The sequence below is a fragment of the Schistocerca serialis genome, chromosome 5 (genome assembly GCF_023864345.2).
Source record: "Schistocerca serialis cubense isolate TAMUIC-IGC-003099 chromosome 5, iqSchSeri2.2, whole genome shotgun sequence".
Taxonomy (NCBI): Eukaryota; Metazoa; Arthropoda; class Insecta; order Orthoptera; family Acrididae; genus Schistocerca; species Schistocerca serialis.
In genome coordinates this window covers 238,027,918-238,043,340 of record NC_064642.1, presented here as the reverse complement: position 1 = coordinate 238,043,340, position 15,423 = coordinate 238,027,918, and the positions used below count along the sequence as shown (strand labels likewise).

Here is a 15,423-nt window from a genome sequence, read left to right as displayed (position 1 = left end):
GCCGGAGGTTCGAGACCTCCCTCGGGCATGGGTGTGTGTATTGTTCTTAGCATAGGTTAGTTTAAATAGTGTACAAGTCTAGGGACCGATGATCTCAACAGTTTGGTCCTTTAGGGATTCACACACATTTGAACATTATTTCCGTACACTGCATACAAACGTTTATGCATGTTAAGCAAGTTTTGGTTTTCCGCAACCACGAAATGAAATACAGCATATTGATTGTAACTATAACTGTAAAACTACCGTAGACTATCACAAGTAAGTGTAGAATACAGTAGTTTTTCTAGTAGCTTTGGTCGGTTAAGATTGTAACCACGTTAAGTGTGTTGCATACCTACCGGGCGTCACCTAATTTCGAGTGCTTTGTTTGCGTATCCCACCGGTCTCTTACTAGATTCCCCAACCGTCTAGAAACTGAGTGAACATATATAAAGGGTCGTGTAACGAATAGAACATTTTTGTTCTGCATATTTATCCTCCTATCTGTTACTTAAAAATAAACATTATTTGTAGCAATATTTAATTCTGATTTATTCGAAAATAGTGGTTTGTAACGTACAGCACAGGGATGTTGTAGCAAAACTAAAAAAAAGACAATACAGATTTATCATATAGCACTAGAAAACGCAGTAATCTGAAAAAAGGAAAAATTAAAAAAGAAATTCCTGAAACAAAGAAATATCAGACAAATTCTTCGTCGAGCTTGCATAAAACATGTCTCTGTTATTCATAAACAACTTTCAGACTCTTATCAGTAATAACGGAAAACTCTTGGCTTTCATCATGATGAAGAACGTTCTATCGAGTGAAAAAAAAACGACAATAATTATACAGATTTTTACATGTATGCATGTAAACTGTATTTGCGTCCAAAGTAATTACTATGGTTACATAAAAGCGCCGAAGTTATGCGATCAGCTAATTTTTATTACTTATAAAATGCAATTTGTATTTTGTAAGAATAAAGAATACAAAAAGGACTAACGCTGAACGATGTGCTTGTCTAATTATGTGCAAAACAAACGAAAATGGAATAGAAGTTGTCTGCTCCAACTTTTGATCTTACACGTTCATTTGCTTTTCTTTCCCTGCCAATACTACCTTTAATACTACCATTTACTACGTCATTTATGTACTGTACCAAAACGGCCGACCCTAGTTTTGGAAGAGCGCAACTCTACTTGTAACGTAGGTCTTGCCTAGGAACGGGTTTGATGGTTCTCTATAGCTCTGCCATCTACCTGAATTGATCGAAACTCCGCCCACGTGCATAAGAAACATAAAATTTGAAGCACCGGAAAGGACGTTTATCTACATGTATTAACGGCTGTAATAAAATATGGGGATTATTTATTGAACGACCCTCGTAGATAAAAGACGCCTGATCGGTAGTTAGTCGAACAGCAGAGGGTTTTACGATGGAGACCGGTATTAGCAGCGCATTTATTCAGCACGGCGTGGAGTCCAGCACGTGGTCAGCCGACACTAAGCTGCACGTGCCATCGGCGTGGGATTAGGCCGGCCCCAGGGTCTGCTCGACATGTGTTCCAGCTGCTGCTGCCCAAATCATGTCTGGCACAGCTCTGCCCAAACTTCACTTTGCACTCCCAGCTACGCTGGGGAAAAAACTATACACGGATTGTGTACAGCCCATTGTCCAGCGTGGCAACCGGAGAAATGCTGCTTCGGCTTTGGTTTGCAAGTGACAGCATGTGTACCTACTATGTTCCATAACGCCACGCATAGAAACGAGATTATTTGGTGTTCATACCTCGGGTTCTGTTGGTGATAAAAAGTCAGGGTCAAGTGTTTTGGATAGCTCTTGGCGCCGCGTGGGCTAGCCGCGCGGTCTCAGGCGCTTTGTCACGGCCCTTGCGGCTCCCACCGTCGGAGGTTCGAGTCCTTCCTTGGGCATGGGCGTGTGTGTTGTCTATGGCGTAAGTCAGTTTAAGTTAGATTAAGTAGTGTGTAGGCGTAGGGACCGATGACCTCAGCAGTTTGGTCCCATAAGACCTTACCACAAATTTCAATAGCTCTTAGGCTAGGGGCCATCTGTAAAGCCAACATAAGGCTTTTGTTAGTGTCACTATCCTACAGCACAAGGTCAAAGTATGAATATTACACACTTCCTTCTGCTTAGGGAAATAGACGAAATCGATTGGTTCTTTTTGCAATTGATGTGGTCTACGGTGAGGGCACCATTCTTTCATGGGCAGTTCCTCGCAAAACCCCAAGAAACTGGTTCTTCACTATATTTTCTCTGTCACTGGCTGACCAAACCCCAGACGAGGATTCCAAGACGGCAGCACACAGCATGTGGTTGAAACCTTTACAACATATTCCTAAGATTCAGATTTCGAACAATGTTGGTGCGGCTGGTCCCGGCGGAGGTTCGAGTCCTCCCTCGGGCATGGGTGTGTGTGTTTGTCCTTAGCATAATTTAGGTTAAGTAGTGTGTTAGCTTAGGGACTGATGACCTTAGCAGTAAAGTCCCATAAGATTTCACACATTTTTTTTTTCGAACAATGTTGAAAATTTTCTCGATATCTTCATCCGTTTCCAAGGTACAGAGATCCAAAATAACGCTATTTCTTCACGTAAAATCCGTATTAGGAAAAAACTAAATAATAAATATCCGAGGCCAACTGCTAAAATGTAGGCGTTTATTTAGAAGAGCCATCTCCTCATTTTCAAAAATCGTTATCCGTTATCGAGAAACACCACATAAACTTGCTTTTTTGGTGCCAAACTCCAGCCGCGGATTCCAAGACGGCTAGGTGCAGCAAACTGTTGAAATTGTTACGAAATATTCCTAAAATTCCGATCTCGTATAACCTCCAAAAGTTTATCAATATCTTTATCAGTTTCCAAGATATAGATGTTCAAAATTACCCTTCTTGTACACATAAAATTCGCACGTAAAATCTGGTGTGAGGTGCAAACGTAGTTTGTAAAGTGACGCAGCACGGAGAAATATGCTTTAAAGTGTCTCCGTTATCATCTGTGAACACCATGTTTTAGTAGTGAACCACATGCAAAATTTTTTTGCACGTAAAATCGGATCTTAGCTGTAAAGTTAGTTTTGCGTTATTTCAGTTTCACACAAGTAAACTATTAAAATTTTACTGACCAATACATTTGTTTTTATGTAACTTACGTGTCCTGGCACAGCAGCGGAGAGAAGGGAATCAGTGGAAAAATGTTCCCATGAGCGTACAAAAAATGCGAATATGTTCCTGTTTATTCAAAAGATTGACCTAAAACTGGGGTACCAGCAGCCTCGTTCTACCTCCTTCAGCACCTTTGAAAATTTTACCAAAAATTGTGACATACGAACATATTCGCTGTTTTTTATGCTGAGACAGAAGAAGACAGTGTCAGTGGCAAAGAGACAGAAAACTAACAAACACTGAACGATAGTAGCCAGTGATTATGTTATAGAAAGAGTGAAGGAGACGATGGCAGTGTGAGAGAAAGAGAAGCAACGGTGACAGTGGTACATACCATAGCTAACAGTGACAGAACAGTGCTAGGAAAAGACTGAAGGAGATAATGCCAGGGAAGGCTGGGGGGAGGGGGAGGAGGAGGAATAAACAGAAAGTCGAAGTGGGTGAGAGCTAGCGATAATAATAAGAGACTGAGTATATGACAGTGACAACGAGGAAGACAGAGATACTGACAAGAGACAATGACAGAGAGACACAACGAGATAATAACGAAAACTAGGACTGAATGAGTAAGTGAGAAAGGGCTACTGGGAGTGGTTGGGTATAAGCGACTTACAGTGTGGGAGTGCGGTGAGCAAGATACAGTCAGGGGAGGTTGTGGGAGTTTTAGAAGACTTACATGTTAAAAAAAAGCACGAATATGTTGGCAGGCCACAACTTGTGGGAAAATTTTTAAAGGTGCCGATGAAGATAGAATGAGGCAGCTGGTACCCCACTTTTCAGCCAGTCTTTTAAATAAAACAGGAGCACATTCATATTTTTTGTGCTCTGATAGGGGCATTTTTTCACTGGTATTATTATTATTATTATTATTGCGGACAGATATGGACCACATTATTTTAAAAGCCTTTGCCCTTTTCTTTAACGCGCTGTTCTCGTATTTCTCCTCCTCCGGTCGGTAATAAGGAGGAACGCCTTGTGACTTGGTAGTCTCATAAGGGAACATCCCCATCGCACACCCCACAAATTCAGTTGGACAGCTCGGCAAAAAGTGACCACAGATCAAGAAGGTGTACTGAACTATGAAAAACGAAGAAAAATAGAAACAGTGAATGGTCCAAGCTCAAGACGTGCACCATCGAGTACAGTTGTGCAGTGAGGATGTCGTGGTGTTGTGGTCACGATGTTGGACTGTGAAAAGGGAGATCCGAGATCAAATCTCACTCGTGCCTGAATTATTTTTCTTTTTCCCACAAAATTATGAACTTCCCTTTCGGTCGTTGACGTGTCTTTTCTCTTTTTGTAGTCTTAGCAACTGTCATACTATGCATTGGTTATAGAACATGTCCTGTGGTAAGAATATACTGTATTACTGTCGCAAATAAATGTGATGTATAGTGGGGGAAGGGAAGATGCCTCGTCGACCTTTCACAGACCTTAAACAAAAAGTAAGACGGTGCGAACTGTGTTACAACAAAGGCATTCAAAAGTCTAAAGTTTCAAAACGGAACGCCCGAGTCATAACATGTGGCACTTGCGTAGAAGAAATGGAGCTACATACGTCTGGAGATCCCTGTCTTAAACATCGATGTTACGAACGGTCATTACACCACGACACAGACACAGATCTGAATACAACAAACACACATACCAATAACCGGACGGACAGTTCATAATTTTGCGAAAAAAGAAAAAAAAACTGGGGCATAAGTGAGAACTGAATCCAGATCGCCCCCTTCACCGTCCAACACCGTGACCACATGACCACGACGCCATCGCTACACAATGATGCTCGATACTCCTCATCTTAAGCTTGCACCTTTCACTGTTTGTATTTTGATTGTTTTTTCGCAGTTCAGTATGTAATATTTCTGGCTTTGAAACATCCTGGCAGATTAAAACAGTGTGCCGGACCAAGAGTCGAACTCGGGACCTTTGTCTCGGTCCGGCACACAGTTTTAATCTGCCAGGAAGTTACACATCAGCGCACACTACGCTGCAGAGTGAAAATCTCATTCTGGTTCAAAAATGGCTCTGAGCACTATGCGACTTAACTTCTGAGGTCATCAGTCGCCTAGAACTTAGAACTAATTAAACCTAACTTAAGGACACACACACACACATCCATGCCCAAGGCAGGATTCGAACCTGCGACCGTAGCGGTCGCTCGGTTCCAGACCGTAGCGCCTAGAACCGCTCGGCCACTCCGGCCGCCTCTCATTCTGGATTTCTGGCTTTACGGTCGTCATATTCAGGTGCAAGAAGCTCTTCTTAGGGCAGTTAAGCAGGCAGCAGTGGGAAGTGGCTTAACGTGGTGTAAGGTACCGGTGACAGATGGTTTGTTACGTACGTGTATAGTGAGAAAAACCGCCTAAATTGTGGTCCTTCTCCGCGACTGGCTGCTGCGTTCGGTAGTTGCGCGCCAAAATGACAATCTTCTGTTATTAATATTAGATAAACTAAACAGTGTATTTTCTTGCATTTAAAATAAAAGCACCTGTCAAAAGCGTGCTATCATTCCATTGTTCGGAAGTATTAGTAACAAAAAGAACAATAAACAACTGCTAAACGAAAAGGCAGACGAAGCACTTCGGAGATCTTCGGATCGCGCCTAAATTGCATGGCTGTAGGATCAGAGCTGGACTGACAGACATGTTGTCTGCCGCGATCGGTATCAGTTAAGACTTTATTAGCGATGCATGGATTGTGAAGGTCTGAGCTGGTTTGGCAGTGTCTGAGGACAGACATGTTGTCTGGTGCGGTCATGTCAGTTAAGATTTCATTAGTAATCGATAGTTTTTAAATCATTGCTGGTTCGGCAGCCTCTGAGGACAGACACGTTGTCTGTCGCAATCTGTGTTAAGACTTTATTGGCAATGTATGGTTATATGGAAATGTGGTTGAGATCAGTGAGATAATAATTACAGAAATATGCAGTTCATTATTTTGTTGAAAAATGAAAAGTATTTGTGACTCTAAAGTGAAATGTAATTGTACAAATGTTCAAATTCTGTGAATTCTTAAGGGACCAAACTGCAGAGATCATCGGTTCCCAGACTTACACACTACATAAACTAACTTACGGTAAGAACAACACACACACCCATGCCCGAGGGAGGACTCGAACCTCCGGCGGGAGGGGCCTCGCAGTCTGTGACATGGCGCCTAAAACCGCACGGCCACTCCGCGCGGCTTGTAATTGTACAGTTTCTAGTGTTCTTCTAATTAAAAAACGAGTGGCATCCCGTATAAACAAACTGATTGGAAATTTAATTATTTCTAAAATAAAAGTTCCTCGCTAAGAGTTTCTTGTAGTCTCAAGATTACGGATTCACGACCTGTGTCCTGTTTTCTGAGCAGGGGACAACTATGGAAGACTGCAAATTGGTGAACATTTATCAGAACTTACGCATTCCACTCAGGGCGGTGGACGCAAATAGGCACCTCGCGTATACTTCAATCTTAGTCAAATGAGACCAGTGACACGTCGTCTGTGGTAACTTAGTGGAGGTATTGAAGAGAGAAATATTTTTGAGGAAAGGGGTTTATCATACGCACATATATGCATCCCCTCTTTCTCATTTTAAACCTGTCGTAAATGCCCCTTCTTCCTGTTTCCGTTCTCGATCTGTGTTCAGTTTCTGACGGGCCATCTTACGACTAAATCTGAGGGGGGGTTCGATGGGGAGTTTCCCTTGGTAGTAAATGTTGTTGTTGTTGTGGTCTTCAGTCCTGAGACTGGTTTGATGCAGCTCTCCATGCTACTCCATCCTGTGCAAGCTTCTTCATCTCCCAGTACCTACTGCAGCCTACATCCTTCTGAATCTGTTTAGTGTATTCATCACTTGGTCTCCCTCTACGATTTTTACCCTCCACGCTGCCCTCCAATACTAAATTGCTGATCTCTCGATGTCTCAGAACATGTCCTATCAACCGATCCCTTCTTCTACTCAAGTTGTGCCACAAACTCCTCTTCTCCCCAATTCTATTCGATACCTCCTCATTAGTTATGTGATCTACCCATCTAATCTTCAGCATTCTTCTGTAGCACCACATTTCGAAAGCTTCTATTCTCTTCTTGTCTAAACTTTTTATCGTCCACGTTTCACTTCCATACATGGCTACACTCCATACAAATACTTTCAGAAACGACTTCCTGACACTTAAATCTATATTCGATGTTAACAAATTTAACTTCTTCAGAAACGCTTTCCTTGCCATTGACAGTCTACATTTTATATCCTCTCTACTTCGACCATCATCAGTTATTTTTCTCCCCAAATAGCAAAACTCCTTTACTGCTTTAAGTGTCTCATTTCCTAATCTGATTCCCTCAGCATCACCCGACTTAATTCGACTACATTCCATGATCCTCGTTTTCCTTTTGTTGATGTTCATCTTATACCCTCCTTTCAAGACACTGTCCATTCCGTTCAACTGCTCTTCCAAGTCCTTTGCTGTCTCTGACAGAATTAAAATGTCATCGGCGAACCTCAAAGTTTTTATTTCTTCTCCATGGGTTTTAATACCTACTCCGAACTTTTCTTTTGTTTCCTTTACTGCTTGCTCAATATACAGATTGGGGAGAGGCTACAACCCTGTCTCACTCCTTTCCCAACCACTGCTTCCCTTACGTGTCCCTCGACTCTTATAACTGCCATCTGGTTTCTGTACAAATTGTAAATAGCCTTTCGCTCCCTGTATTTTACCCCTGCAACCTTCAGAATTTGAAAGAGAGTATTCCAGTCAACATTGTCAAAAGCTTTCTCTAAGTCTACAAATGCTAGAAACGTAGGTTTGCCTTTCCTTAATCTTTCTTCTATGATAAGTCGTAGAGTCTGTAGCGAATACTGTAAGAAAAACGTTTAGGGACGTTGCAGTTGTATGCAGGTAGGTGGCGCTGTGAGCTGACTGCTGCAGCCTGCGGTCTGGGGGATCGCCGCGAAGGTGAAGCTGTCGCCTCGCCGGATTAAATCCCGGCTCGTGGGCTGGAGGAGCCTCGCCCCTCACCCCGGCCCCAGACGCGGCCGCGGGCGGGCAACCACGAGTCGCGGGGGCGTGGCCCGCTGAACCCTGGGCTCCGCCGCTGCCGTATAGATCCGCCGTGTGACACGGGGCGACGAGGGCGCGCGTGGGAGGCACCGAGCTCAGCGTCGTTCAGCCCCCTGCCCCTCTCAACCTATTCGTGGAAGGTGGGAAACGAATATCGCCGAAGACACTCTACACTTGCACGGAGCGCCCATAGAGACCAGTAAACACTATACTCTTACAGGCGACGTCTCGTGCACGGAGCAAGAGGCACGTGCCGTAGCTGAATGCACCGACGGCTATTTCTGACTCGGTGAGAGACTCACCTGTTGTTTCCACCGTCTCATTTCTTGCTGTGGTAGTCCCAGAGCACTCATACAAAACTCTGGGATTCGATCACCAGCAGCTGCTAGTATTTTTTCTGTCACTTAAGCCGTCCTCACACAGGACGAGGCAGGTAACGTCATCGTGGACGCGGACGAGATATCCGACCTCACGAGAGACAGCGCAGTCAGCATATGGAACAAACCGGTCTACATCTACATCTACATTTATACTCCGCAAGCCACCCAACGGTGTGTGGCGGAAGGCACTTTATGTGCCACTGTCATTACCACCCTTTCCTGCTCCAGTCGCGTATGGTTCGTGGGAAGAACGACTGCCGGAAAGCCTCCGTGCGCGCTCGAATCTCTATAATTTTACATTCGTGATCTCCTCGGGAGGTATAAGTAGGGAGAAGCAATATGTTCGATACCTCATCCAGAAACGCACCCTCTCGAAACCTGGACAGCAAGCTACACCGCGATGCAGAGCGCCTCTCTCGCAGAGTCTGCCACTTGAGTGTGCTAAACATCTCCGTAACGCTATCGCGCTTACCAAATAACCCTGTGACGAAACGCGCTGCTCTTCTTTGGATCCTCTCTATCTCCTCTGTCAACCCGATCTGGTACGAATCCCACACTGATAAGCAATACTCAAGTATAGGTCGAACGAGTGTTTTGTAAGCCACCTCCTTTGTTGACGGACTACATTTTCTAAGGACTCTCCCAGTGAATCTCAACCTGGTACCCGCGTTACCAACAATTAATTTTATATGATCATTCCACTTCAAATCGTTCCGCACACATACTCCCAGATATTTTACAGAAGTAACTGCTACCAGTGTTTGTTCCGCTATAATATAATCATACAATAAAGGATCCTTCTTTCTATGTATTTGCAATACGTTACATTTGTCTATGTTAAGGGTCAGCTGCCACTCCCTGCAGCAAGTGCCTATCAGCTGCAGATCTTCCTGCATTTCGCTACAATTTTCTAATGCTCCAACTTCTCCGTATACTACAGCATCATCCGCGAAAAGCCGCATGGAACTTCCGACACTATCTACTAGGTCATTAGCATTAGGTGATTAGCACTCTCAAGCGGCTGTTGTCGGCTTCATTTGGCTCGCAAACCATACGATTACCTTACGAAAATGGACGCGCGTAAAATGCTTGCGTTAAATCTGTACGAAATTGTCGAGAAAGAGCGGAGAAAATTGTGGAAATCATTCTGAACTCGTCGGTGACTTGAACGGCGAATTGTGGGTAGAGGAGCACTACATAATGCTGTACAGATATGTGATACGTACTACAGAAGTTATTCGTTAAGTCAATCGAATTTTCAACGCATTTTCGGTTTTAAATTGAATATGGTTAAGGTATAGTGTGTAACCTCACTTTGCGCGAGCATAGTATCCATATTCTCGATGTTGTATTGATTATCAACGCTCTATAATAACGTACTTCTTCACACAGATTTCAACATCGAGATTCATTTCATGCTTTCATTCGAATGGAATAGGAGATTTTTTGGAAGCTGCACACAATCATTAAAAAAGATATTTACCGGCAAGATACAAAAACGAGCCAGTCCAAAACCCAGAAATAGTTCTGTATGTTTTACAGACAATTTTATAGCAGTAAAAAGTTCTAGTTTGTAACTTGCGTTTACTTTCTGTCTGGCGACACGGGAAACATTCCTTTCGTTGGCTCTTGCAACAAGAATTGCAGCAAGTACATTATTTATAGTAAGTAACATAGACTTTCGACGTAATACTTCTATTAAATGAATCGGAAAGACACACAAACTCTTAGAAAATGAAAGGTAAAGGACAGTAGGAAGCAGGTGGACGCGAACTAGCTACCTTTCGATTCACACCTGACGACTCTATTAATTACTTCGCGTACTACCAGTAACAAGAATCGAAACAAGCGGTGATGACAGTGAAATGTGCATGAGCTACGGCTTCAACATGTCAGCTTTGACCTCTGTATATGGTACAGACTGTGTGACAACGTGTCTACAAATGTCATTATCTGATATTTAACTATGACAAATTGTAGCAAAACGATTTTTTGATAATTATTCTGCCGTCGCACTGAAACGGTGTACTGTCGTAGCACGTAAGTTATGATACTAAAAACATCACAGCACTGAAACGGTGTGCTGTCGTAGCACATAAGTTACAACACTAAAAACAATAGTGGTACAAGTCCATTTTTGTTCATTCTGAGATACAGAGTCCTAAAGTTAAAAGAGCGCTGAAAAAAATTATATATATACTTGAATATTTCTGGTATCTCAGAATGAACAAAATTTGGCTTGTACGATTCTTGAATATTTCTGGTATCTCAACTGTAGATTTTTCAGCGCTCTTTTAACCTTAGGTATCTGTATCTCAGAATGAACAAAAATGGACTTGTACCACTATTGAAATAAGCCCTTCAATTATAGGAAGCCTTTATCTACCGATATGTAGTTACGTCACTTTACTCCAACAAATCGTAGCTAAAATGACGCGTTTTCGAAAGATCGTCAATTTGCTGATGCTTTATAAGAGCCTACATTCATACCACGTACTCTGTGACAATGAAAACCCACCAAGTACCTAGTTTAACTCAGTTCAATACGGCGGCTCCTCGATTCTGCTGGTAAAGCGATGTCGCGTCTCATTAGCTACGTTCTTCTCCACTAGTAAAAAATATGACATGACAGGTTCTTCTTTTCACGCTCCGCAGTGTAGTGGGACGTGGAGTTCCACGCTGTGACGTTACCAGCTTCTCGTCCACGTGGTTTTCACGTTCTGTGAGACGACGGCTTTACTGCTTAGTTCACAATTGGCAATGATTTATGTATGCAAAAATAGACATCTTTCGCCGTATTTCGGAATCCACGTTAAACTGCAGCTCCCCATACAACTGCCTCCACAAATCACTTCAACAATCAGAGGAAGACAAAGAAAAACTTTACTACTAGCAGACGCTTTGAATTAATATTGGAACCAGTCGCAATATAATTATTAAAACCAATATGGTTTTGGTTGTTATACATTCCAACTACAAAAGGCTCATTGTAAGTGTTGAATATGTACAGACAAGTCACATTTTATACCCCGTGCAGCAAGTTGCTGGGAGCATTGCACTGACGGAAATAGAATTACCTACACTAATCAGGCAGAACATTATGACCACCGATCTATTATCAATATAAACCCATCCAGGCGATAGCAGCGTTACCCGGCGATAAATGACTGCTAGTCAGACACATGCACGGCGCATGGAGTATCAGTGAGCGTGCTGTCTGTATAGAATGGGGAAAGGACGAGTTTGACCGAGGGCAGACTTTGATGATGACCCGGAGGCTCGACACAAGCATTTCGGAAACTGCACGACATGTTGGGTATTCGAGGAGTGCTGTGGTTAGTGTCTTCAACACGTGTCGTAATCAAGGTGAAACCATGTCCAGATGTCGCGGCGTTAGGGGGCCACCCCTCGTTACAGATGTCAATCGTTGTAGACTGGGCCAACTGGCAAAACTGGACATGCGGCGAACTGTGGAGAAACTGATAGACTTTAAGAGTACAAGTGTGTCTGAACACACAGTGCACCGAACACTCATAACGATGAGCCCCCGCAGCCGACGACCCTTGCGTGTGCCAGAGTTAACACAACGACGTCGGCAACTACGATTGAAATGGGCACGTGACCACCGGCACTGGATGTTGGTACAGAGGCAGAGCGTTGAGTGCGCTGATGAATCCCGATACCTTCTTCATGATGCCGATGGGAGGGCGCGAATCCGTCCTCTTCCAGGGGAACAGCTCCTTGACACCTGTTCTGCGGGACGGAGACAAGGTAGCGCTGCTCTGGAGAACATTCACACGGACATCCAAAGGTGCAGTGGAGTTCATGGGAGGCAACATGATGCCCAAGGAGTATCGTAAACTGATTGCAGACAACGTACACCCCTTCGTGACAATCATAAGACATATTACAACAAGATAACGGGGCATGTCACAAAGCCAGAAGTGTGATGGAGTGGTTCGAGGAACACAGTGGCGCGTTCCAGTTGGCGTGCTGGCCCCCCCAACTCGCCATATCTGAACCTGATTGAACACATATGGGATGTGATTGAACGTTGCGTCACAACTCATCGTCCCCCTACCCGGAATTTACGGGAATTAGGTGACGTGTATCTGCAGATGTGGTAACAACTCCCTCCAGCGAACTACCAAGGCCTCACTGCTTCCGTGCCACGACGCGTCGCCGCTGTTATCCGTGCCAGAGTGGACACAGACAGGTAGTCATAATGTTTTGGCTGATCAATGTATATTCGTCCGTGTTAAGCACATAAATAAAAAAATGCAAAGAAAAGGAGTTCTAACAACAGCTATTAAAAGTACAGTGGGAAAACAGAGAAATAAAGATGCTTGATGAAGTGAAAAAAGGAAGATATCAGACTACGAAGGAGCTGGCCTGGAAAAGCATCAGACAGAGACAGCAACAGTGTCACAAACCTGCCAATAATGTTAATGATAAGTGTTCTTTAGGAGTCTATATGTGAAATTTTATTCAATTTAAGTAATCAAGATAACTGAAGCACGAATGAGCAAAAAAATAGGAGCAGATGGTTACAACTAGTTAAACTTAAGTAAAGATATCCAGTGATCAAAGCTAATTGAGGCAGGGAGATATTTTTAAATATTACAATGTTCTGTGAGGGTGTATGTGCTCTGCCTTCTGATGTAACGATACCTTTAAAATTTTAAAAGAACAAGTTTTGTTCTGAACCAGTTCGGTCATTGAGGTTTCTATCGGGTGACTTTAATTTCTGAGTGTAAATTACCAAATGTTCGAGAAGGTCCGCCTTGAGACCTTTCATCAGCAACGTGTAATAGGAAGGTTTGCAGTGGCAGAGTGCTCATCCTGGGGAACGTGGGAAGCCAAACTGGACTCGTTTCCTTTCTGAAGATGGAGGGCATCCATGTGCTCTTATATGGGGGTCAAACAATAAATGTTATCAAAGAAAGCATTATAAAACGACTGCTTGCAATATTAATCCAAAGCATCCACTATTATAGTCACAACTGCAGGATGAACGTCCATAATGATTAAGATAAGGGTATTATCATGTTATACAATGCAGAAATGTCAGGGCCATATTGTTATGGAAGATATGATTTCATAATACTTAAGAAAAACATAATAAAATTAGTGGTGAATAATTAATAGAATAATGGAAGGAGAGGAAATGTTAATGACTTGGTACATTGGGGAAGGGAGAAGTAAAAACTCGAGAACGAAGCCCTACACGGTTCAATTTTGATCCCACTTTCATTCTTTTTGTATATATGAATAGCGTAATACTTCACATACATGTGACATTTTACTTTCTGCAGGCAACGCATGTGCTAGAAGTAATGCGACTAGACAGAAGGCAAAACATTAGACGTCGGGGGGTTCAACACCTCCCGCGGGCATGGGTGTGTGTGTTGTCCCTAGCGAAAGTTAGTTTAAGTTAGATTAAGTAGTGCATAAGCCTAGGGACCGATGACCTCAGCAGTTTCGTCCCATACGACCTTATCACAAATTTCCAATTTCCAAAGCATTAATTTTTAACGGTCTTGTTCAGATAATTTTTATGGGACTTTTCTCAAATGGACTCCGATTTATTTCTCGACAAATGATGTTATCTGTATAATTATCTGGTCATTAGCGTATAATTGAGAAATTAATAGTGCACTAGATCCCGCCGGCCGGAGTGGCCGAGCGGTTAAAGGCGCTACAGTCTGGAACCGCACGACCGCTACGGTCGCAGGTACGAATCCTGCCTCGGGCATGGATGTGTGTGATGTCCTTAGGTTAGCTAGGTTTAAGTAGTTCTAAGTTCTAGGGGACTTATGACCACAGCAGTTGAGTCCCATAGTGCTCAGAGCCATTTGAACCATTTTTGAACCACTAGATCCTATTTTAATTTGCAGAAAACAGAAGATAATTTACACAGAGCAGTGTATAGATTGAGTCACACCCACATATTACACCCTAATTATATCTGTAAATAAGACAAAAATAATAGCTTTCAAAGGAAAGAATCCAGTCTGACTGAAAATAATAATAAATGATATAATTTTAGAACAAGCATCCCACTTCAGCTGTCTAGGATGTGATATTAGTTTTAACAATGACAAAGACATTGAGATAAGGGTCAATAATTATCAAGCTGTCTGTGGAACAAATGGAAGAACCGTGTGAAGAATAACAAGAAAGGAGACAAAAATGAAATTCTATAATGTTACGGCTGTACCTACTCCTGTATATAATTCCGAACCATGGACAGTAACAAAAAAAGAAAAATCGCGTGTATAGCCAGCAGAGATGAAGTTCGTGAGATATGTAAGGGGTTGTAATAATGTAGATAATGTAAGGAATGAAACGATAAGATCAGATTTTGAAATCTGTTCAGCTAATGACAAAATAGAAGAGAATAGAGTAAAATGGAGACTGCGCGGCTGGTCCCGGCGGAGGTACGGGTGTGTGTGTTTGTCCTTAGGATAATTTAGGTTAAGTAGTGTGTAAGCTTAGGGACTGATAGCAGTTAAGTCTCATAAGATTTCACACACATTTGAAGATTTGAAGTAAAATGGAGGAATCATGTTAACAGAATTATAGAAAATAAATTGCCGAAAAAGATAACGAGTTATCAGCCGACTGGAAAGAGAGAACTAGATAGGCCTTGTAAGTCACGTATGAATGCATGATAGAGATCTGGTTAGGTAATTGCAACCCCTAATCCTTGGAAGGAGATGATGACGATGATGACAAGAACAGTTCCGTACGACAAAAAATAACATTAACAACTAATGTAGTGTATAAAAAGCAGTCATTGAGTACATTAGAATGCTCCA

General features: G+C 42.7%; 1 protein-coding gene across 2 annotated transcripts in view; it reads left to right on the top strand.

Moving 5' to 3' along the window:
- LOC126481064 (neural proliferation differentiation and control protein 1) overlaps positions 1–15,423 on the top strand; it is a 1,141,454-nt gene that overhangs the window by 500,917 nt on the left and 625,114 nt on the right. The window lies entirely within an intron of this gene.